Below are 22853 nucleotides of genomic sequence, written 5' to 3' on the forward strand. Positions count from 1 at the left end.
CATGGCAGTCCGGTAGGCGGGCATCTCCCCATCCGTTAGCTGGGCCTCCGCCAGGGCAGAATAATCAATGCCGGGCGCCACTTCTAACACGGCATTGATGGCGGGGCGAGACAACGCGTCGGCCACCCGGTTTTCCTTCCCCTCGATGAAGCGGATGGAGGTGGTGAATTCCGATATGTAGGCCAACTGGCGCTGCTGTCGGGCGGACCATGGGTTGGAGACCTTTGCCAGTGCGAAAGTGAGCGGCTTGTGGTCCGTGTAAGCGGTGAACGGGCGGCCCTCCAGAAAATAGCGGAAGTGACGAACGGCCAGGTACAGTGCGAGGAGCTCGCGGTCGAAGGCGCTGTACTTCCTCTGGGCGTTGTCGAGGTGCCGGCTGAAGAAAGCCAGGGAGCGCCAACCCCCGTCCGTGAGTTGCTCCAGTACGGCACCAACCGCCAACTCTGAGGCGTCCACCGTAAGGGCTGTCGGGGCATCCTCCCGTGGGTGAACCAGCAGCACAGCCCGAGCCGGGGCCTCCTTCGTGCCGTCAAAGGCTGTTACCTCCTCGTCGGTCCACACGACGTTCTTACGCTTGCCCGCCAGCAGCTCGTATAGCGGCCGCATGATGTGGGCCACGGATGGCAGGAACCGGTGATAAAAGGCCACCATGCCGACGAACTCCTGCAGGCCACGCACCGAGGACGGACGGGGAAACCGGCGGATGGCATCTACTTTGTCCGGCAGGGGAACCGCTCCTTGCGAGGACACACGGTGGCCGAGAAAGTCGATTGTGGCCACGCCAAAGCCAAAGCGGCACTGGCGAGGTTTATAGCCAACCCGTGCTCGCTGAGCCGCTGGAAAAGCTGCCGGAGGTGGGCACAGTGCTCCTGCCGCGAGCGGCTGGCTACCAACATGTCGTCAAGGTAGACAAATAGGAAATCCAGCCCGCGAGACACGCCGTTCATTAACCGCTGAAATGACTGCGCGGCGTTCTTGAGGCCGAACGGCATCCGTACGAACTCGTAGAGACCGAACGGCGTGATGATTGCCGTCTTGGGTACATCCTCCGGGTGGACCGGGATCTGGTTGTAACCTCGCACCAGATCCACCTTCGAAAATATCGTGGCCCCAGCCAAATGGGCGTTGAAGTCCTGGATGTTGGGTACGGGGTATCGGTCCTCGGCAGTAGCGACGTTCAGCCGCCGATAATCCCCGCAAGGCCTCCAGCCCCCGTTTGCCTTGGGGACCATGTGGAGTGGGGATGCCCATGGGCTGTTGGAAGGGCGGACGATCCCCAAGGACTCCATCGTGCGGAACTCCTGTCATTCCAGGCGTAGCTTCTCAGGCGGGAGTCGGCGTGCTCGTGCGTGGAGGGGTGGGCCGGTAGTCGTTATATAATGGAACACCCCATGCTTGGGGGTCGACGACCGGAATTGCGGGGCCATAATATCGGGAAACTCCGCCAGAACCGGAGAGAAATGGGAGTCCACGGAAGACAGCGGGCGTATAATGGGCTCATTCAGCCGCAGCGCAATGGGCTCCATCGTGGCGGTAGAAGTATGGCCCGACCCTTAGGAGCCGCCACAGTATAAGATTATTAAGGGGTTGGACATGTTAGAGGCAGGAAACATGTTCCCAATGTTGGGGGAGTCCAGAACCAGGGGCCACAGTTTAAGAATAAGGGGTAGGCCATTTAGAACAGAGATGAGGAAAAACTTTTTTAGTCAGAGAGTTGTGAATCTGTGGAATTCTCTGCCTCAGAGGGCAGTGGAGGCCAATTCTCTGAATACATTCAAGAGAGAGCTAGATAGAGCTCCTAAGGATAGCGGAGTCAGGGGGTATGGGGAGAAAGCAGGAACGGGGTACTGATTGAGAATGATCAGCCATTATCACATTGAATGGCGGTGCTGGCTTGAAGGGCCGAATGGCCTACTCCTGCACCTATTGTCTATTGTCTATGCTTTTTTAATACTTTGGAATAGTTTGATTTTACTTTTGTTTTTTTTAATTGTTTGCGAATGAGAGAAATGTTGACAAACATTCATATTGTTTGACAGCTTTGATAGCCAGTTAAGCCGGAAGCTATGGATTGATAAACCGTTAAAGCATTTTGTGGGAGAGTTTTTTTTTAAAGTCCTGTCTTGTAAAACAGAACATGATTGATAGTCCCTGCACAGCATTAGGCCTTACACTGCCTTTGTTCAAAAAGTTCTTGCCAGAGAATCTATCCCTGTAAATATTAACCCAGTGGATAAGTGTCAGTGGCTTATCACTGCCAGGAAAGTTCATGCCAAGTCGACATAATTGTTCTGGTTAATCCTAGGCCAGATGCTGTTATAGAAAAAAATATTTCTGGAAGTTTTGTTTTACAGCATAACATTAGACTGCAGGTGAGTCGCAGGTTTGGGAGTGCAGCTTAAAAAAAGTACTTCCTTATTTGCAAAAAAAATACAAGGTTAATCACCCTGGAAACATGAAAGAAAAAGTGGAACATTTTCTAAACAGCAAGTCAATAGACAATAGATGCAGGACTAGGCCATTCGGCCCTTCAAGCCAGCACCACCATTCAATGTGATCATGGCTGATCATTCTCAATTAGTACCCCGTTCCTGCCTTCTCCCCATACCCCCTGACTCCGCTATCCTTAAGAGCTCTATCTAGCTCTCTCTTGAAACCATTCAGAGAATTGGCTTTCACTGCCTTCTGAGGCAGAGAATTCCATAGATTTACAACTCTCTGACTGAAAAGGTTTTTCCTCATCTCCATTCTAAATGGCCTACCCCTTATTCTTAAACTGTGGCCCCTGGTTCTGGACTCCCCCAACATTTGGAACATGTTTCCTGCCTCTAACCTGTCCAACCCTTTAATAATCTTATGTTTCTATCAGATCCCCTCTCATCCTTCTAAATTCCAGTGTATACAAGCCTAGTCGCTCCAGTCTTTCAACATACGAGTCCCGCCATTCTGGGAATTAACCTAGTGAACCTATGCTGCACGCCCTCAATAGCAAGAATATCCTTCCTCAAATTTGGAGACCAAAACTGCACACAGTACTCCAGGTGCAGTCTCACTAGGGCCCTGTACAACTGCAGAAGGACCTCTTTGCTCCTATACTCAACTCCTCGTGTTATGAAGGCCAACATTCCATTGGCTTTCTTCACTGCCTGCTGTACCTGCATGCTTCCTTTCAGTGACTGATGCATTAGGACACCCAGATCTCGTTGTACGTCCCCTTTTCCTAACTTGACACCATTCAGATAATAATCTGCCTTCCTATTCTTACCACCAAAGTGGATAACCTCACATTTATCCACATTAAAATGCATCTGCCATGCATCCGCCCACTCACACAACCTGTCCAAGTCACCCTGCAACCTCATAGCATCTTCCTCACAGTTCACACTGCCACCCAGCTTTGTGTCATCTGCAAAAGTCAAAATTGTTGAAGGTTTGAGTAATCCCTGGTTTGCGATGAAATCTTAAAGATTTCTCCTTATCTTAAATCTTATCTCCTCATAACTCTCCAGGGAGTTCACCTGGGAAATATTGATAACAATCTTTTGGGAAAAGCACTGTTAAGCCAAATAGAAAATTCATTTTTTTTAAAAAGATATCAGAAATATTACCATCTTTCCAGTGACAGAAGATACAAGTGCTAGTAATTTTATGATAATTGGATATGTAATTTAAACAGTTCTTTTAATCATTCCTGAAATCTGGAAGGCTGCGATATCAAGTCTATTTTATGCTCGAGTGCTATGACAAATTCCTGGCAGTTACTGTATTACGACAGCACAGCAGGACCTGACAGTGTAGGAGAATAGAACATATGGGGAGGAGGAGGCCTAATGGTTATACAAAATGAGCACCAAGAGTTTAAACAAATGACAAAGCAAGTTGGGAGTCCGGAGGAGAGTCCAAAATGGCACCACAGCAAACATTTCCTTCCCTGCCACCTTGTGTTTGGTTGCAGGTTGCTGTATGTCTGTGCATGGATCTGCCTTATAAAAGCGTACTGTATAAGAAGTGAGGAATGTGAATAATAAATGGATAATGCACTTATTCTGCCTGTCCCACCATTCAGGAAGATCATGACTACAAGAAAGAACGAAAGGCTCACACTTTACGCCGCACTTTCCTTCTCCCTTTTATACCCGCCATATGTTCTGTCCCTGGTATTTTGGTGGACCCCGCTGGGCTGGGCTGTCATTATACAGTACATGCTGCAAACCAGTTATAAAGCACCATAGCTTAAATCTGACTTGATACTGCACCGTCTCCAGTTCCTAGAACAATTAAAAGACTTTTGTGCTTCTAGTCAATAAGATTCAAACCAATTGAAATGGGGAGAGTTCAAGTGATCTTTACCCTTAAAACAGTTGAGCTACTATCTCAAAAAACATTTTCAATAACTTGCAAGTTGCTGCAATCCTGTCTGATCAATTTCCCTCCTGAGATGAATAAAGTTCTATCGTATCGTATATTTTTTGGTGATTAATTGGATAATATACCAATGTAATTATTTCTCTGCGCATCTTTTCAGTCAGATTTTACTTGATTTTTTTTGTGCCATATGTCTTAATGTTACTTAATGTTGACTATAATTAATCTCCTGAGATGCTGCCTGACCTGCTGAGTTACTCCAGCATTTTGTGAATAATTAATTTTCTGTTACTTGACCACCTGGTTCATTTCCTTGTCAAACACTAATCAAAAGATCTTTTGATAAGATAATAAACTTTAGACCCATACCTGCTGGTATAGGGAACAAATATGATATAATGTCAGTTCTTCTAACCTACATAATGGTTCTGCACAACAGTGTAATAATTCTACACCTGATGCGGTTATAGAACAAAATTATTTTTGGAAATTTTGTTTTACAGCATAACATTAGACCACCGGTGATTCACGAGTTTGGGAGTGCAGCTTCAAAAAAATAGAAGCACTTCCTTATTTACAAAGAAATACAAGGTCAATCTCTCTGGAAACATGAAGGAAAAAGTGTAACATTTACTAAACAACAAGGGGCCAGGAACCTTTGGAGGTGGAATGTAATCTGAATGTCTGGCTTCGTAACCCACAAGGGAAAGGTGAGCAGGATAAACAAAAAATGCCATTGATAACATTCTAAATAATGGCAGCATAGTGGCTCAGCTGGTAGAGCTGCTGCCTCGCACAGCCAAAGACCCGTGTTCGATTCTGACCTTGGGAGCTATTGTGACAGCACATTCACCCGATGATCATGTGAGTTTCCTTCGGATGCCTGGGTTTTCCCCCACATCGCAAAGACGTGTGGGTATACAGGTTTATTTGCATCTGTAGATTATTCCTAGAGTGTAGGGAGTGGATGTGAAAGTGGGATAACAGAGAACTGGTGTAAACAGGTGATCGATGGTCGGCGTGGACTGGGTGGGTCGAAGGGCCTATTTCCATGCAGTATCTCTAAACTAAATTAAACAAAACTAAATCTTGGTCTTTATCTCAAACAGGATGGAATATACAAGTGATGCTTCAGTAGTATAATTTTTTGATCAGACCCTATCAGGAGGATTGCATTTAGTTCTAACACCAATTTGCAGGAGTAATGTATTGACCACGGCTGAGGTGCAAAGCAGATTGACTGGAATCTAAGAGGTTAAATTACAAGAATTGCACAAATTATCAGTTTATAAAATTGTAGTGATCTAATGGAATTAGCTAAAAATATAATGTAGCATATGATAGAAATGTCAAACCTGTATTATTGGTTAGAACAAATGGCCACTATCTTTTAAATAGTCTTGGTCGTGAGGAATAAAATTAGAAATGACTTATTTTATTCAATGGTGGTGAATATCTGAAACTTGCCATGAAAATGCTGAGGATGCATTTTCGAAAACTGCGGTTGATAGGTCTTTGTTAGGGAGGTACAAGTAATAATTTTTGTAAAATCTAATTGGAAACACTTTGGGCTTCCTGCTGGAAGAACCCGGACTGTTGCAGATAAGTTCATAAGTGATAGGAGCAGAATTAGGCCATTCGGCCCATCAATACTCCGCCATTCAATCATGGCTGATCTATTTCTCCCCCCTAAATCCATTCTCCTGCTTTCTCCCAATAACCTCTGATAGAAAAGGCTGGAGACAGAAAGCTTTTAATTAAATGCAGAACCAAGCAAAAGGTCCAAGAAACTTGGTTGGCAGTAGAACAAATTAAATGGCACAAATCAGAATTTATATAAAAGCATGTTTGCCAGTATGACTGAAGCCACCACAGTTTGGAGGGAGAGATAGATCAGCCATGATTGAATGGCGTAGTAGACTTGATGGGCCGAATGGCTTAATTCTACTCCTATCTCTTAAGACCTTATGACTCTTGGTGCCTGTAATGCCTTTGTTTTGAAGGTCTTTTGTTGCTAATTCCCTTGCCAAAAAATATTTGTGAATCTGTTCCAGCCTTTACATATTTTGTGACATTTCTGAACCATTCATGCCATCTTTTGGGCTGCAAGTGTCTGGCTCATTTGTTGTGTGATCCTTCTTTGTGCCTGCATGCCCTTTGTCTGCAAATGCTAGTTTACACCGAAGATAGAACAAAATGCTAGAGTAACTCAGTGGGACAGGCAGTGTCTCTGCAGAGAAGAATGGGTGATGTTACGTGTCTTCTTCTGAAGCAGGGTCTCGACCCAAAATGTCACCCATTCATTTTCTCCAAAGATGCTGCCTGTCCCGCTGAGTTACTCCAGCAACCTGTGCATTTTGTCTTGCTTGCTTTTGGTCACTTTGGCAGTTCATCAAAAACTAACTGACTAGTGTTCACTTATACTGAAGCTCTGCTGGTTACCAGACAGACTGCCAGTGACGACTCACACCAACTCTGGCTTTGATGATTTATTCGCCCACAGTTTATTGTGAGAAATTATGATGAAGCTCTCTGTTTAAATGGAAGAGGTTGAGTTTAGAAGGATGAGGGGGGACCTCATTGAAACTTACTGAATAGTGAAAGGCGTGGATAGAATGGATGTGGGTAGCATGTTTCCACTCGTGGGAGCGTCTAGGACCAGAGCTTTGGAATAAAAGGATGTTCCGTTAGGAAGGAGATGAGGAGGAATTTCTTTAGTCAGAGGGTGGTGATTCTGTGGAATTCATTGCCACAGAAGGCTGTGGAGGCAGTCAGTGGACATTTTTGAGGCAGAGATAGATAGTTTCTTGATTAGTAAGGGTGTCAGGAGTTATGGTGGAAGGCAGGAGAATGGGTTTAGGAGGGCAAGAGATCAGCAACGATTGAATAACGGAGTAGACATGATTGGCCGAATGGCCTAATTCTCCTCCTATTACTTATGAACTCTGAACATGAGGTTTTGCAGTTTTGACAGGAAATGCTGGAGCACACCATCGCACAGCAAACTGCATAAATCTTGCAGAGGCTACGTGATCCCCTGCTCCTCTACAACGTGCGGTGCTACAGTAATCTGAAGAATTAAATTAACCAGTGCAAGTTACATGTGTGGGCTAATTCTTACTAAAAGAAAAAGGCCCCTGAGAATGGTATGCCTTTTTGGAATGATGTCCGACTGAAATTTAATGGTGTATGAATCCATGGTTACTGCTTTAACATCTCTTCAATTCAGGCACAACTAATATGTGTAAATGCAGAGACATACAGCACAGAACAAATCCTTTAGGCCACTGAGTCTATGCAAATCATCAAGCACCCTTTTACATGAATCTCATTTTTATTATGGATTCCTTGACATTATGAAGTGCTATGAGAGGCTGGTTATGGAACACATTAAATCCAGTCTACCAAGCAACTAAAACCTACTGCTTTTTGCTTACTGCCACATCCTATCAACAAGAGAGAGGCTCTGAGCTACCCTCTCATCAAAGAACCTTAGACTATCTTTAATCCGACTTTACTTTGCACTAAACATTATTTCCTTTATCCTGTACCTGGACACTGAGGGCGGCTCCATTATCCTGTACCTGGACACTGTGGGCGGCTCCATTATCCTGTACCTGGACACTGTGGGCGGCTCCATTACCCTGTACCTGGACACTGTGGGCGGCTCCATTATCCTGTACCTGGACACTGTGGGCGGCTCCATTATCCTGTACCTGGACACTGTGGGCGGCTCCATTATCCTGTACCTGGACACTGTGGGCGGCTCCATTATCCTGTACCTGGACACTGTGGGCGGCTCCATTATCCTGTACCTGGACACTGTGGGCGGCTCGATTGTAATCATGTGTAGTCTTTCCACTGGCTGGATAGCTCACAACAAAAAGCTTTTCACTGTACCTCAGTACACATGACACTAAGCTAAACGTATTCTTCCCACATTCCCTTCCACTCCCTGTAGGTTCCTCCATTCATCTGCACACACGAGTAGTAAATTACAGTGGCCAATTAACAGATCTTTTGGGATGGGAGAAGAAACCAGAGAACCCCTGAGAAACGCACGCAAAGTAAACCATCAAATTCCACATAAACAACAGCAGAGGTCAGGATTGTATCCATGTCACTGGTGCCACGAGGGAGCATGCCAGCATGCTGCTACTATTCTGCAGGTTATTATCTCAAAATCCCATGCCATTGAAAATGAAAATCTTTGGGGTTTTTCTTGTTAAAAATCTGTTTAGTGCGCAAGTTTCAACACTTTCAGCTGCATGTAAAATGCTTAGAAAGCTGACTTAAGTTCCTGTTTTAAAGTGGTTGGCTCCAAAGACGAACAGGTGTGTAGGTTGACTGACTTATTGGTACAAGTGTAAATTGTCCCTAGTGTGTGTAGGATAGTATTAAAGTGCATGGATCACTGATCGTTTTGGGTGTGGACTTGCCAAAGGGCCTGTTTCCACATTGTATCTAGAAACTAAACAGTGAGATCATTAGATCATTGTGGACAGCAGCAAGCACTGTCCACAGTACTGGTTTTATGATTATTCATTCTTACTCCTCAAAGAATCTTAGGGGAAAAAAAGTGAAATTAGATTTGATACTAAATTAAATGTACTTGATTGTCTAATGATTTTCTAAATTTCTGGTTATTACTACCTTAATAATGGATTCCAGCAACTTCCAATGATGGACACTAGATTAGCCAGCTGAGAGTATTCAACGTTCTGCTTATTGAATGGCGATGATACGTTTTCCTTTATTGGTGCCTGATCACATACAATAGCACTTCAAACTTCTGTGGTGTCCACTGTTTCTATTTCTAAACGTTTTGCTACTTTTAAGAAAAAATTGGGTTTATGGCTCTGTTACTTTTTAATGGTTATTGCAAAAATTTGTTAGATTAAAGCTGAAACATATCTTTTAATTTCGTAAGGAAACCAATATAAAACTGAAATTAAATGGAAAATTCAAAGGTTTGTGATGACAGACTCAACCTCATGTTTGCATCTGCTTCTACATCCAAGTCATGCACAATAACATCGTAAGCCTCAGGTGCAATGAGCCAGTGGAGTGTGTCTGCCTCACAGGATTCCTTTGGGTTACAAATGATCTGACTTATGGATATCTGACTACGTAAATTCTCCTATATTTAAAGCATTGGTCAAGATAGTAATACCAATAATTGCTTTGTGACAGTCACTAATCACTAGATACAATATGTATTTCATTAGTGTTGGAAGGAACTGTAGATTTTGGTTTAAATCCAAGATAGACACAAAAAGCTGGAGTAACTCAGCAGGTCAGGTAGCATCTCTGAAGCTAGGTGACGTTTTGCGTCAAGATCTGAAGAAGTCTGAAGAAAGGTCTCGACCCAAAACCCTTTCCATTAGTTTAGTTATGGGTAGCGTTAGTGTGAATATTCGACAAACTGAAAGAATTATAGCAAGTGGACATAGACATGATATGATATGGGTAACTATAGAAAATGGACATTTCTGGCTGACGAATAAATTGGCTTCGGGACAGTTCAGGGACAAAACCCTTATAGCTTCGGGATTGCCTGTGCTGATTAAAGAAAAATCGGAATTCATGAGGTGGATTTAAGGCTGCTTTCCCTCACTCAACCCCCAGTCCTGATAGGGAGTGCTTGTTTTTCTTTGGCTCACTTATTGCCAATGAACCAGAGTGTGAGAAATGTACTGAATACAGTTTGTTGACTTATAAACCTCAGGTTTCACATCAACATTAATGTGACTTCATTTTCTTATTTGAGGCAGACCAGGAAAACCTGCCATGCTAATAATTTGATTCCATGCTGAGACTTAAAGCAAACAGCGCGGTAAACAATATACCTCATGGATTCTCTGGTGCGTGGAGATAGAATTTCAAATAAATAAAAGGCAAATAATTGCATGTTATGAAAAATCATTAAGTAAGCATTAGATTAATTGGATGCTTGGACTTTCTCTCACTGCTGTGCTCTGGTGAAAAGGGTTCGGCTGTAGATTACAGTGTCAAGCAACTGTTCGGCTGGAGATGGGTTTTTTTTTGTCTTGCAATTAAGGGTAAACTATTGTTCGGCAAACCTGAATGACTACATCCTATAAGCCTTGTATTGTGGAGATTGTATGTATTAATAACATGACAGGAATGGCAGGTGGTGGTCACAAAGAACTTCCAGAAAAAAATATCAAACTAATTCTCTTCTGGTGTGCCATTCCAAAATCTGGAAAGACTTTTCATGTCCATGTAGATGGAAAAATGGCTTGTTTTCAATTCCCCAGGATATGGTTTAATAAAAGCTTAGAGGGAGAAATGGTCCTCTTTTTTTGGAAAGCAATACAAAAATAAAACAAAAATACAACTGACCGCAGACAGGAGATGATTTAAAACAAGCATTAGTGTCTTTGAATTGATGAATAAAAACCATTGATAGGGATGTTTAGGAACACTTCTATAATTCTTACAAAGGCAGTTGCCAAACCCATTTTGCTCAGTCTTCAGGAGATGGCGGGGCTTAACCAGAAGCACAAATGGGAATTATTGCAGACCAATGCCAAATAGTAGCTAATAATGTTTTTCTTCAATTTGCCATTATGTGGAGCTGGAGAGTAACTTTGGTTCAGTGACCTTTGATGCCCTCTCTGCAACCCTCTTATTATTTCCTTTCTGCTTTCCTTCCCTAATACTGTATGATTAATACCTGCCACTCTCAAGCAGACTGCCAGCCTTTGCTCGAAGAAAAAGCTAATCCACCTTCACCTATCAAAGGAATGAATCAGGCAGCATCTCAGGAGAGAAGGAATGGGTGACGTTTCGGGTCGAGACCCGAAACGTCACCCATTCCTTCTCTCCTGAGATGCTGCCTGACCCGCTGAGTTACTCCAGCATTTTGTGTCTACCTTCAATTTGAACCAGCATCTGCAGTTACTTTCCTACACAAAGCAATGAATCACCTCAGTCTGGCTGATAGGGATCAACATCTCACTGCCAAATGGTCTGCACACTTCTGACACTTACTTTTGGGATGAAAAATGACCGGTACCAACTTCTAGTTTTAACGCCCACAGTATTATACATAATTTTCTCACAATGTATTTTCCAAAATCCTATTATTTTACCTTTTTACCCTTGCTGACCATCAAAAAAATCATATAAATAAAATTTGACGAAAGTTTTAAAAACAAATGAATTAAAAAGACATACACCTTACCCATGAAATGATCAAATATCTAAAATAACTTTCATTTACATGGATATCCTTTCTCAAGGGCACCTTGGATTTGACTTTTGTTCCTCTTTCTGGTGTTTGTTTAGGATTTCCTGTCAGTGTGACCTTTCCATTTTATTTCCATTATTAACTCTCTAGAAATTTTGCAAACATTTGCACTGTCAGTTCTTCCAATTCCACTATGGTGCAGCGAGAACTGGGCACCTTATAAAATGTAGTAGGGGTTACACCTAAACTCCCCTCACTAAAAATACCTTTAATACCACAAATAAATATATATTTATTGCTCGTTCAGTAATAAACATTCTCATAACATTTGGCCCACTGAGTTTATTCCAGATCTCAAAGCAATCTTATCAATCCCATTTCTACACTTATTTCCCTGTGAGCTATTTCCTCATCCGTCCCATTTACATCACCCAACTCCTTTCGGCCTAATTTGTTCATGTTGTTTCAATTCAGAGTATATCATAGAAACATAGAAAATAGGTGCAGGAGTAGGCTATTCGGCCCATCGAGCCTGCACCGCCATTCAATATGATCATGGCTGATCATCCAACTCAGTATCCCGTACCTGCCTTCTCTCCATACCCCCTGATCCCTTTAGCCACAAGGGCCACATCTAACTCCCTCTTAAATATAGCCAATTAACTGGCCTCAACTACCTTCTGTGGCAGAGAATTCCACAGATTCACCACTCTCGGTGTGAAAAAACCCGTTCTCATCTCGATCCTAAAAGACTTCCCCCTTATCCTTAAACTGTGACCCCTACTCTTGACGTATCAATGTTTGGCATATTGCACTATTTGATATAGGAGGCAATCAGATATCATCCACTTGTCTTATCTCTGATAAGGCTTGAGAGGATTCTGCATTGTGCTCATATAGAAACCGGATCTTTGAACCATGCATCGGCCCTGATCATGAAACATGCATCTACACAAATCCCATTTTTGCTCTTACGTCCCCATCAATTTCATGTCCCCTTTTCCCCCGCGAATACCACCCGCCTACACCAGGATTAATTAACAATAGCCAATTAACCTACTCATCAAGCACCTTTGGGGTGTGGGAGGAAATTGGACCACCCATTGGAAATCATGCATCTCCCAGCCCCGGAGGTCAGGTTTGAACCCATGTCTCTGGACCTGTGAAACAGCAACACTGCAGAGTCATTGAGTGATAAAGGAAATAGAACCTTTGGTCCAACGTCCATGCTAACCAAGGTGCCCCATCAAAGCTAGTCCCATTCCCCAGTGTTTGACCATCTAAACCATTACTATCCATATATCTGTCTACATGTTTCTTAAACTTTGTTATTGTACCTCCCTGAACCACATCCTCTGATAGTTAATAGTTCTTATTAAATCTTTCATGGAACATATAGAGCATAGAACAATGTAGCACACGAACTGGCCCGTCAGCCCACTATGTGTAGGATGGAACTGCAGATAGGCACAAAGAGCTGGAGTAACTCAGCGGGACAGGCAGCATCTCTGGAGAGAAGGAACGGGTGATGTTTTAGGTCAAGACTATCTAAAGGGTCTCGACCCGAAACGTCACCCCTTCCTTCTATCCAGACATGCTGCCTGTCCCGCTGAGTTACTCCGTTTTTTTTGTCTATCTTCAGCTCACAATGTCTGTGCCAAACATCATGCCAAGTTAAACTAATCTCCTCTGCCTGCATGTGATCCATTCCGTGCAGATCCATGTGCCAATCCAAAAGCCTCTTAAAATGTCACTATCATGCCTGCTTCCACCATCACCTCTGGCATCGCGTTCCGGCCACTCACCTCCCTCCGAGTAAAAAAACATCTGCCCCACACATCTCTTTTAATCTTACCTTAAACCACTTCTCTCTAGTTCTTGATTCCTCAGCTCTGGGATAAAAAAGCTGTGTTCATTCTCGCTGTCCATGCCCCTCATGATTTTGTATATCTCTAGAAGTTCAGTGCTCCGTCTCATATGCTCCAAGAGATAAAATGCTATCCTGCCCATCGTCTCCCTATAACCCAGTCTCACAAGTCCTCCCAACATCCTTGTAAATCCTCTCTTACTACCTTAATGGTATCTTTTCTAATAACAGTGTGACCAAAACTGACACAATACTGCAAGTGTGTCCTCCCCAACATCTCGTACAATTTTAACATATTGTTCCAACTTTTACACTTGATTCTCTGACTGATGAAGGCCAAAGTGCGAAAAGCCTTCCCTGCACTACCTACCTGCGATGCCAATTTCAGCTAACTATTTACCTACACTCCTAGGCCCCTCTGTTCTTCAAGACTCCCAATGACCTATTGTTCATTATGAATGACCAATGCTGTTTTTGATTTACTAAAATGCAACAACTTACACTTATCTGAATTAAACTCCATAGAGTTTAATTAATTGGATGTCTGGAAGACCATAGTGAATTAGACCAATTATCACTGTGATGTTCCAGACTTCCAACCTTGTAGAGGGTGACCATTCCTCTGTACATCTTCAACAAGATAATACACCAACTCACTTTTCCTCAATCGTTATCCAATGTGAGAAAAAAAACCATGAAATGTATTATTATTACAAATTATACAATATTTCTGCATTAGCTCTGCACAATTAATATAAAACTAAATCCCCCGAGTCAAGTTTAGTTAGTATGTTATTGATCTGAAGATAGAATTGATCTGTAGAGTGACTTCAGGTCTATTGTTGCATTTTAAGATTGAAAATGTCACAGTTAAAAATTGGTTAGTTTTCAACTCATCTTTTACAATGTCATACTCTCTTCCTGTAATCTCGATGTGATCATATCTTTGTTAAAAGCAGAATTTCACCGTATACTATATGCAGCCGACTGCAACTTTTGAAAGCTGTTCGGTTCAAAGTCTGCGCTTTAAACGTGAGCAGTAATCTTCATATTTGCCAGAGCGCATTTTTTGAAGCAAACCTGCTCGTTAACTCATTAGGGTGTGACCTCATCACAAACCATATGTTAGTGATAAAACCTTTGAAGAAGCGTCTCAACCCGAAACGTCACCCATTCCTTCTCTCCTGAGATGCTGCCTGACCCGCTGAGTTACTCCAACATTTTGTGTCTACCTTCGGTTTGAACCAGCATCTGCAGTTATTTTCCTACAAACCTTTTTCTTAACATTACCAGCATCTGAACATCTCCGCTGTTTGATTTACCACCTGTGGCATCGTGACTGCAGCAGGAACGTATTTAAAGATTAAACAATGAATTGTACAGCAAAACCAAAATAGCGGAAGTAACATGAAAACATAAACACATTCACATATTCTTTCTATCAAAAGTGGCTGCTCGGCTCAAGTCCATAACGCGACAATTAACTTGTGAAAAACATCCTGATTCTCAGTCGCTTCACCACCTGCCGTAATAAACTTGCACATTAAGGTGCTACTCACAGGCACTAGAAGCTCAAGGTGTGCACTAACAGAACAGGTCAGGGATCCGCTCCATTACCGCGGTGAATTTTCCCCAAAAGAAATGTCAAGCGCGAACTGATAATGTTCTCAGCATTTCAGAAAGCATTGACAGCACCATTCATCCGCCAACTCATAGTAATAGGTGTGTCACCTTTGTCTATTTGTTCAAATGTAATAAAACCAGGAACCAGGAAAGCTGCTGTATCACGCATTAATTATTAAACCAGCTGAAAGTTCTCACGCAATGACCCAAGATAAAAGATTAGTTTCTGTACCTGAGGCTTAGTCTTGTTCAGTCAAGGAAAAGCTTCCTGATTATATATTCTCATGGTTTGGTTTCCTGCACACCTTCTGCATTTGAATTTGAGATAAATATTCCAGGCTGCTTAGTGCTGGATTTGCATGACCTCTCATATTGCCACATTTGGCTAAAGTCATTGGTTATTAAAATACCATGTGACTGGAAATCAAAATAAAGACCTGTCTCTTCAAGCACACCAACCTGCAAATCCTTTAACCCCTTCCTTGTTTCTACCTTTAGGAAATATTTTGTTGAACACAAAACACTGATCTAGCAGATGATTTGTAATCACACTTAAGTGGTATAGCTCAAATTTTCTTCACAATACTGTTAACCTAAATTAAAAGTTAGCCCAAATAGATCTGCTTAACTATTGATTGAAGCTTGCAAGTTTATGTGCGTCATGAATGATGATTACGTACAACAGGACTAACCTTATACTTTTCTTGAGATGTTGTGACCTTGTGGAAAATATCATTAGTCCCTCATTTATTTCATAAGGCACACAGCATATGTTGTCAGACATTAATGATCAGATCAAAATGAACATTGAAAATTATTTCCCAATGAGAGAACGACGTGGAAGTTGACAGGACGGAGCAAATGATGAAGTCATTCCATTTACAGAGCTTTGATAAAAATAATATTTTCTAATTTAAAAAAAAACTTCTAACCATCTCTGTTCAAATGATTTATGATTGATAATACACGACATAATTTCTCTCCCTTCAATCCTTTGATATTGAAATTGATAATGGAAAAGTCAAAGCTCGGGTAACTTTCTAGTGCCATGGCCAGGCGACTTGCCTATGGACCCAATGGGCTATTTCTATGCATTCTGTACTTAACCGGTGATTGTATGTATGGCAATGTTCTTACTGACTGATGGAAAATGGATGGGGACCAAATGTTGTTGGATCCTATACACAGTTTCCAGCTTCACTCATCCCTCCCTGCCAGCTCTATAATGAAATCTGCTTTGTTGAGAAGATGTTGAGTTGATTGAATATATCCTTTTTGTTTAACCAAAAATAAATGTAATCAATTATTTACGAGAATAATAGACAATAGACAACAGAGTAGGAGTAGGCCATTCGGCCATTCGAGCCAGCACCACCATTCAATGTGATCATGGCTGATCATTCTCAATCAGTACCCCATTCCTGCCTTCTCCCCATACCCCTTGACTCCACTATTCTTAAGAACTCTATCTAGCTCTCTCTTGAATGCATTCAGAGAATTGGCCTCCACTGCCTTCTGAGGCAGAGAATTCTACAGATTTACAACTCTCTGACTGAAAAAGTTTTTCCTCATCTCCGTTCTAAATGGCCCACCCCTTATTCTTAAACTGTGGCCCCTGGTTCTGGACTCCCCCAACATTGGGAACATGTTTCCTGCCTCTAACGTGTTCAACCCCTTAATAATCTTATATGTTTCAATAAGATCCCCTCTCATCCTTCTAAATTCCAGTGTATACAAGCCTAGTCGCTCCAGTCTTTCAACATATGACAGTCCCGCCATTCCGGGAATTAACCTAGTAAACCTACGCTGCGCGCCCTCAATAGCAAGAATATCCTTCCTCAAATTTGGAGACCCAAACTGCACACAGTACTCCAGGTGCGGTCTCACAAGGGCGCTGTACAACTCCAGATATGTACAATATAAAACAACATCAACAATCCCACCACCATAGTACAAGGTAAAACAAATATTCTTAAATATCAAATATACTGAGTATTAAACAACTGTTACAATCCTTGTCAAGGATACATTCCACCCCCCCGTGGTGCTCAGCGGTCCTGGAAATCCCCCAGGGTGCCCGTGGGCAGTGCGTAGTCCCTTCTCTAATACCACCCGGGCGCGGACATAACCCCGGCAGCTGGCTTGGGTGTGGGGATTGCTGAGGACTTGGTGCAGTACTGACCTGAGCCTGTTAATGGCGGAAAGACACTTAGACATGAGGAATTAAGCCTCTTGTAACAGGACGTGCAGACACTTACCACCATCTCTATAAAGAGATACTAGGATAAATTAACAAAACACGTGATTGAAGAACTAGATTTCAAAAGGGAAATTTGAAAGAGTGTAGAGTGCTTTGACAATGGACAATAGACAATAGGTGCAGGAGTAGGTCATTTGGCCCTTCGAGCCAGCACCACCATTCAATGTGATCATGGCTGATCATTCTCAATCAGTACCCCGTTCCTGCCTTCTCCCCATACCCCCGGATTCCGCTATCCTTAAGAGCTCTATCTAGCTCTCTCTTGAATGCATTCAGAGACTTGGCCTCCACTGCCTTCTGAGGCAGTGAATTCCACAGATTTACAACTCTCTGATTGAAAAAGTTTTTCCTCATCTCCGTTCTAAATGGCCTATCCCTTATTCTTAAACTGTGGCCCCTGGTTCTGGACTCCCCCAGCATTGGGAACATGTTTCCTGCCTCTAACGTGTCCAACCCCTTAATAATCTTATATGTTTCGATAAGATCCCCTCTCATCCTTCTAAGTTCCAGTGTATACAAGCCTAGTCGCTCCAGTCTTTCAACATACGACAGTCCCACCATTCTGGGAATTAACCTAGTAAACCTACGCTGCACGTCCTCAATAGCAAGAATATCTTTCCTCAAATTTGGAGACCAAAACTGCACACAACACGCACTAGGGCCCAATACAACTGCAGGACCTCTTTGCTCCTATACTCAACTCCTCTCGTTATGAAGGCCAACATTCCATTGGCTTTCTTCACTGCCTGCTGTACCTGCATGCTTCCTTTCAGTGACTGATGCACTAGGACGCCAAGATCTCGTTGTACTTCCCCTTTTCCTAACTTGACACCATTCAGATAATAATCTGCCTTCTTATTCTTACCACCAAAGTGGATAACCTCACACTTATTTACATTAAACTGCATCTGCCATGCATCCGCCCACTCACACAACCTGTCCACGTCACCCTGCAACCTCATAGCATCTTCCTCACAGCTCACACTACCACCAAGCTTTGAATCATCTGCAAATTTGCTAATGTTACTTTTAATCCCTTCATCCAAGTCATTAATGTATATTGTAAATAGCTGCGGTCCCAGCACCGAGCCTTGCAGTACCCCACAAGTCACTGCCTGCCATTATGAAAGGGACCCATTTATCCCCACACTTTGCTTTCTGTCTGTCAACCAATTTTCTATCCATGTCAGTACCCTACCCCCAATACCATGTGCTCTAATTTTGCCCACTAATCTCCTATGTGGGACCTTGTCGAAGGCTTTCTGAAAGTCGAGGCACACCACATCCACCGCGGTGCTCTCCCCTGTCAATTTTCCTAGTTACATCCTCAAAAAATTCCAGAAGATTAGTCAAGCATGATTTCCCCTTCGTAAATCCATGCTGGCTCGGAACGATCCTGTTACTGCTATCCAAATGCTCCGCAATTTCGTCTTTTATAATTGACTCCAGCATCTTCCCCACCACTGATGTCAGACTAACTGGTCTATAATTTCCCGTTTTCTCTCTCCCTCCTTTCTTAAAAAATGGGATAACTTTGGACGGGGAATTTCAGAGCAAATGCCACAAGATCATCAATGGTAGTGCAAAGGAAGTGAGATTGCAAAAATGAACAGAAATGGAGGAATGTGTTTTGAAGGTTTGTGAGAGGTTGCAAAAATCAAGAATGGGGAGCCGTTGGAGTGTTTTGGCATCACCGGTAGCTAGGATAGTCAAGAAGGCCTTTGGTACATGGCCTTTATTGGTCAGGGTTTTGAGTGTAGATGTTGGGAATTGATGTTTCAATCGTACAGGACATTGGTAAGGCAATGTTTGGAATATTGTGTTCAGTTTTTGCCACCCTGCTATAGGAAGGATGTCATTAGAAGAGTGGAAAGAGTGCAGGGAAGATTTACAAGGATATTGCCAGGACGTGAGGGCTTGAGCTTTTGGGAGAGGTTAGGACTTTATTCCTTGGAGTGCAGGAGGCTGAGGATGAGCTTATAGAGGTGTATAAAATCGTGAGGGGAATAGATAACGTGAAATATCTGAATAGTGGAATCAAAAACCAGGGGACCTTTAAGTTGAAAGGGGACAGATTTAATGGGAACCAGAGGCAACAACTTTTTTACGCAGAGGGTGATGGGCATATGGAACGAGCTGCCAGAGTAGGTAGTTGAGATAGGTAGTATGACAACATTTATAAGACATTTGGACAGGTACATGAAGAGGAAAAGTTTTGGGGCACATGAACTATGGCATCTTGGTGGGCACAGGCAAGTAGGGCCAAAGGGCCTGTGTTTGTGCTGTCTGACTCTGTTACTCTAATGAGGGAGCTTTAAATTTGGGCTTTTCCTGGACGAAGGTCAATTCACGTGGAGTTGATGGATGGGCAGGTCCCAGTGACAATAGGCTGAAGGAGGGTCCAAACCCGAAACATTGCCTATCCATGTCCTCCAGAGATGCTGCCTGACCCACTCAGTTACTCCATCACTTTGTGTCTTTTTTTGTAAAGCAGCATCTGCATTTCATTGTGTCTATAGCAATTCCCATTTTTCTACTTCTTTACAGGAAAAATATCATCTGAGGAAACTGGCAAGAATGGAGGTAATTTGAAGTGGATTATGGGATGGGAAAATATCCAAAGATGAAAGAACAAAGGGCTGTATATTCTGATCCCATTCTTCATGATCATCTTTATAATTAACAGCCTGGTTGGCCAGAATTTGCATCTTCAAAATGCCAAGCATAATTATAAGCATAATTATGTCCACAGGAAGAAGCCTCCATACATTTACTCAATCCTAGAAATGGCTAGCCATAAAACAGTTTTATTGCACAGGCATTGGCTTCTTTTTACAAGTTAATCTTTCTAATGTATTCCTATAAATGTAAACTGTTTAAAGAATTCTTCAGAGGAAATATAATTAAAAACTTAAAATGCTTGGACTCAGGTGTAAAATGCAAATGAATTTAGTGTGCCTCATTAATCAGCAAAGCAAGAAAGAGACATGAAACAGATGGCTTAAATGTCCTTTTAAATAGACTGTGTAAAGGAACTGGAAATGCAGATTAAGTAGAAATGTGGTTCATTTCAAAGTAATATGATTGACTCTTGAAGTGTAGTCCTTCAAGATCCAAAAATAAACCTTAGGCATTAATTAACTGTTCTGAATTTAATGAGCAGGAACCCTGGTGCTAAAAACGTTTGGTGAGAACTTTAAAGGATTTGTTTGATTTTCTAGTGAAAAGTAATCACTTGTTTTATATGAATTCATCTGTCCATAATGCAAAAATGTGAGCTTAACAAGAGGCACCTGTGAAAGTTGGATCATTGCACGTCTGTTAGCAACATACAAAAACATGAGAGATTGGTGCCGGAGAACGAAACTTGGCCGTCAAGATTGCAGCTTATTTTGTACCTCAGCACTATTTTTGTAATTTCCTTGATTTCCAGAGATCTTGAGAGAACTGAATGAGTGAACCGCTATAGTCTTTTGTAATAATAATAATAATAATAAACATTTATTTTATATAGCGCTTTTCCGAGTGCTCAAAGACGCTTTACAAAAACAGTCAAGACATAAAAACAAACAGACGAACTATCCTGACGGAGAAGTGGCGAACAAATAGCGCCAGCGTCCTCTCACGTCAGGGTCCGGCAGTAGACAATAAAGAACACAAGAAACACAATTACAATTTTAACACAAACAGCCATCACAGTGATTGCTCCAGGCACACCCTCACAATGATGGAAGGCAAAGAAAAGTCTTATCTCCTCCTCATTCTTCTCCCATGGTGCCACGAGACGATCGAGGCTCCCGACTTTTGAAGCCCCCACCGGGCGATGGAAAGTCCCAGGGCCGAGCCGAGCAGGCCGATGAAGGTCCTGAGCCCCCACCGGGCGATGGAAAGTGCCGCGGCCAGGCCACGCAGGGCGATGAAGGGCCTGCGAGCGGGTCGATCAAACCTCGCGCTCCGGGGCGGTCGAAGCTGCTACGGCTGGAGCTCCTGAATCCGGTCGCCAGCCAGGGACCTGCGAACTCCAGATGTTGCGGTCTGCAGGGCCCACGGCCGAAGCCTCCGAGATGGTAAGTCCAGGCCCTGCGATCGGAGTCTTCAAGGTCGATCCCAGCTGGAGGCCGCCGACCCCACGGTGTTAGGCCATAGCGCGAACGGAGATATGACACGATAAAGGTCGCATCTCCGTTGAGGAGGAGATTGGAAAAAAAGGTTTCCCCCACCCCCCCACCACCCCCCACACAAACAGAGTTAAAAATAGATCAAAACGTACATTTTAACGATGACAATAGACAAAGACAAAAAAAAGACAGAGAGACTGCCGGTGAGCCGCAGCTGCAGAACACAGCTTTTGTGAGAGAGAATTTCAAAGATTCAGCTCTACCTACTGAGGACATTTCTCCTGACCTCTGCCTGATATGGGCCACTCTCTACCTTGAACTGCTGACTCTGAACTCTTTAGCCAGGAGAAGCATCCTCCCAACATTGAGCTTCTCAAGATCTGTAAGACCTTCTCTCATTCTCCAAAATGCAAGAGAATATGAGCTTAGTCTTTTCCATCTCATTCAGCAAACCTTCCACCCGAAATGTCACCCACTCCTTCATTCCGGAGATGCAGCCTGGCTCACTGAGCGACTCCAGGTTTTTGTGTCTCTTCCATCCTTGGAACTGGTTTAATGAATCTTTTCTGGACCTTTTTTGTGATGGGCATATCCCCTTTTAGGTAAGGAGAATAAAACTATGTACACCCAAAGCTGACTCACCTTTAACCCTTTTTATTCCTTTATTCAAATCCTCTCATGCTGATATAAAATTTGCCTTCCTAATTGTGAGCTGCACTTGGGCGTGAGCTTTTAGTGACTAGTGTGCAACGACGTCTCGGTCTTTCTGACATCCACATGACCCAATTTCTCTGAAGTACTGCTGTAATGACCACCTTTGCTTTTTCCAGTGATCCGAATTGAGCTGTTCTTTTGAAAAGAAAGGAAACTTTCATGAGTTGTCACCATCGAGTTGGAAAATGGAGCGTGCTGCGGGCATTAGACAATAGACAATAGACAATAGGTGCAGGAGGAGGCCATTTGGCCCTTCGAGCCAGCACCGCCATTCAATGTGATCGTGGCTGATCATTCTAAATCAGTACCCCGTTCCTGCCTTCTCCCCATACCCCCTGACGCCGCAATCCTTAAGAGCTCTATCCAGCTCTCTCTTGAATGCATTCATAGAATTGGCCTCCACTGCCTTCTGAGGCAGAGAATTCCACAGATTCACAACTCTCTGACTGAAAAAGTTTTTCCTCATCTCAGTTTTAAATGGCCTACCCCTTATTCTTAAACTGTGGCCCCTGGTTCTGGACTCCCCCAACATTGGGAACATGTTTCCTGCCTCTAACGTGTCCAACCCCTTAATAATCTTATATGTTTTGATAAGATCCCCTCTCATCCTTCTAAATTCCAATGTATACAAGCCTAGTCGCTCCAGTCCAGTCCCGCCATTCCGGGAATTAACCTAGTAAACCTACGCTG

The 22853-nt window shown here is 43.0% G+C and overlaps 1 protein-coding gene across 1 annotated transcript in view; it reads right to left on the reverse strand.

Moving 5' to 3' along the window:
* The window catches only part of LOC144599607 (uncharacterized), a 37150-nt gene extending 22019 nt beyond the window's left edge, over positions 1-15131 (reverse strand). The window contains exon 1 of the mRNA XM_078410710.1: positions 15008-15131. The gene's annotated coding sequence lies outside the window, so the exon portion shown is untranslated. The remainder of the gene's footprint in view (positions 1-15007) is intronic.
* Between the last annotated feature and the right edge of the window lie 7722 nt (positions 15132-22853).

This window comes from Rhinoraja longicauda, chromosome 1 (assembly GCF_053455715.1).
Source record: "Rhinoraja longicauda isolate Sanriku21f chromosome 1, sRhiLon1.1, whole genome shotgun sequence".
NCBI classification, from domain to species: Eukaryota; Metazoa; Chordata; class Chondrichthyes; order Rajiformes; family Arhynchobatidae; genus Rhinoraja; species Rhinoraja longicauda.